Raw genomic sequence first — 2,500 nt, forward strand, 5'->3', positions numbered from 1 at the left:
CCCCAGAACACTACAGGGTCCCCCAGAACACACAGGGTCCCCCACCCACAGTCCCCCAGAACACTACAGGGTCCCCCCAGAACACTACAGGGTCCCCCCAGAACACTACAGGGTCCACCTAGAACACTACAGGGTCCCCCCAGAGAACACACTACAGGGTCCCCCCAGAACACTACAGGGTCCCCCCAGAACACTACAGGGTCCCCCCAGAACACACTACAGGGTCCCCCCAGAACACACTACAGGGTCCCCCCAGAACACTACAGGGTCCCCCCAGAACACACTACAGGGTCCCCCCAGAACACTACAGGGTCCCCCCACAACACTACAGGGTCCCCCACACTACAGGGTCCCCCAGAACACACTACAGGGTCCCCCCAGAACACTACAGGGTCCCCCTAGAACACTACAGGGTCCCCCCAGAACACACTACAGGGTCCCCCCAGAACACACTACAGGGTCCCCCAGAACACTACAGGGTCCCCCAGAACACACTACAGGGTCCCCCTAGAACACTACAGGGTCCCCCCAGAACACACTACAGGGTCCCCCTAGAACACTACAGGGTCCCCCCAGAACACACTACAGGGTCCCCCCAGAACACACTACAGGGTCCCCAGAACACTACAGGGTCCCCCCGAGCACACTACAGGGTCCCCCTAGAACACACCTACAGGGTCCCCCAGAACACACTACAGGGTCCCCCTAGAACACACTACAGGGTCCCCCAGAAAACACACACAGGGTCCCCCAGAGAACACACTACAGGGTCCCCCAGAACACACTACAGGGTCCCCCAGAGAACACACTACAGGGTCCCCCAGAACACACTACAGGGTCCCCCAGAACACACTACAAGGGTCCCCCAGAACACACTACGGGTCCCCCAGAGAACACACTACAGGGTCCCCCAGAGAACACACTACAGGGTCCCCCAGAACACACTACAGGGTCCCCCAGAACACACTACAGGGTCCCCCAGAGAACACACTACAGGGTCCCCCAGAGAACACACTACAACACACTACAGGGTCCCCCAGAGAACACACTACAACACACTACAGGGTCCCCCAGAGAACACACTACAGGGTCCCCCAGAGAACACACTACAGGGTCCCCCAGAACACACTACAGGGTCCCCCAGAACACTACAGGGTCCCCCAGAGAACACACTACAGGGTCCCCCAGAGAACTCACTACAGGGTCCCCCCAGAACTCACTACAGGGTCCCCCGGAGAACACACTACAGGGTCCCCCGAGAACACTACAGGGTCCCCCAGAACACACTACAGGGTCCCCCAGAGAACACTACAGGGTCCCCAGAGAACACTACAGGGTCCCCAGAGAACACACTACAGGGTCCCCCAGAACACACTACAGGGTCCCCCAGAACACACTACAGGGTCCCCCCAGAACACTACAGGGTCCCCCAGAGAACACACTACAGGGTCCCCCAGAGAACACACTACAGGGTCCCCCAGAGAACTCACTACAGGGTCCCCCAGAGAACACTACAGGGTCCCCCCAGAGAACACACTACAGGGTCCCCCAGAGAACACTACAGGGTCCCCCAGAGAACACTACAGGGTCCCCCCAGAACACACTACAGGGTCCCCCAGAGAACACTACAGGGTCCCCCAGAACACACTACAGGGTCCCCCCGAGAACTCACTACAGGGTCCCCCCAGAACACACTACAGGGTCCCCCAGAGAACACTACAGGGTCCCCCAGAACACACTACAGGGTCCCCAGAGAACACACTACAGGGTCCCCCAGAACACACTACAGGGTCCCCCAGAACACACTACAGGGTCCCCCCAGAACACACTACAGGGTCCCCCAGAACACTACAGGGTCCCCCCAGAACACACTACAGGGTCCCCCAGAGAACACTACAGGGTCCCCCCAGAACACACTACAGGGTCCCCCAGAACACACTACAGGGTCCCCCAGAACACACTACAGGGTCCCCCAGTTACATTTAAGACTTTATAAACACCCCCCAGGATGAAATGTAATGCCAACTTCTTGGACCGATAATATAAAATCAGAAGTATTAACTGAGTAATGTTTCCTAAATTAAAAACTCTTAAATCTATGTTTTGTTAACCAAAGACTTCTATTAGGATGCTTTTAAAATCAGATTCTTTAAATAAAAGAGGAGCACAAAACCAGGGTCGGTGAAATAGAAATGATTTATTTAAACTGTAATAACTTATTTCATCAGTCAGCTGTTAGACCACTAGGTGGCAGAAGGGAACTTTACAGCAACATTGAACGCAGCTTTGTGTCCAGTGTCCATGGTGTCTCCTCTGTGTCTTTAGCTGCAGACTGCTGGGAGACAGCTCTGTGTCTTTAGCTGCAGACTGCTGGGAGACAGCTCTGTGTCTTTAGCTGCAGACTGCTGGGAGACAGCTCTGTGTCTTTAGCTGCAGACTGCTGGGAGACAGTGTCCATGGTGTCTCCTCTGTGTCTTTAGCTGCAGACTGCTGGGAGACA

At 55.7% G+C, this 2,500-nt stretch overlaps 1 protein-coding gene across 1 annotated transcript in view; it reads right to left on the bottom strand.

Annotated features, from left to right (window-relative positions):
* Window positions 1-2,177: 2,177 nt before the first annotated feature.
* Window positions 2,178-2,500, bottom strand: part of noa1 (nitric oxide associated 1) — a 12,095-nt gene continuing 11,772 nt past the window's right edge. Inside the window, 1 exon segment of the mRNA XM_039813101.1 lies at window positions 2,178-2,500. This exon segment is cut by the window's right edge and continues 1,014 nt beyond it. The gene's annotated coding sequence lies outside the window, so the exon portion shown is untranslated.

Source organism: Perca fluviatilis, chromosome 10 (genome assembly GCF_010015445.1).
Source record: "Perca fluviatilis chromosome 10, GENO_Pfluv_1.0, whole genome shotgun sequence".
Taxonomy (NCBI): Eukaryota; Metazoa; Chordata; class Actinopteri; order Perciformes; family Percidae; genus Perca; species Perca fluviatilis.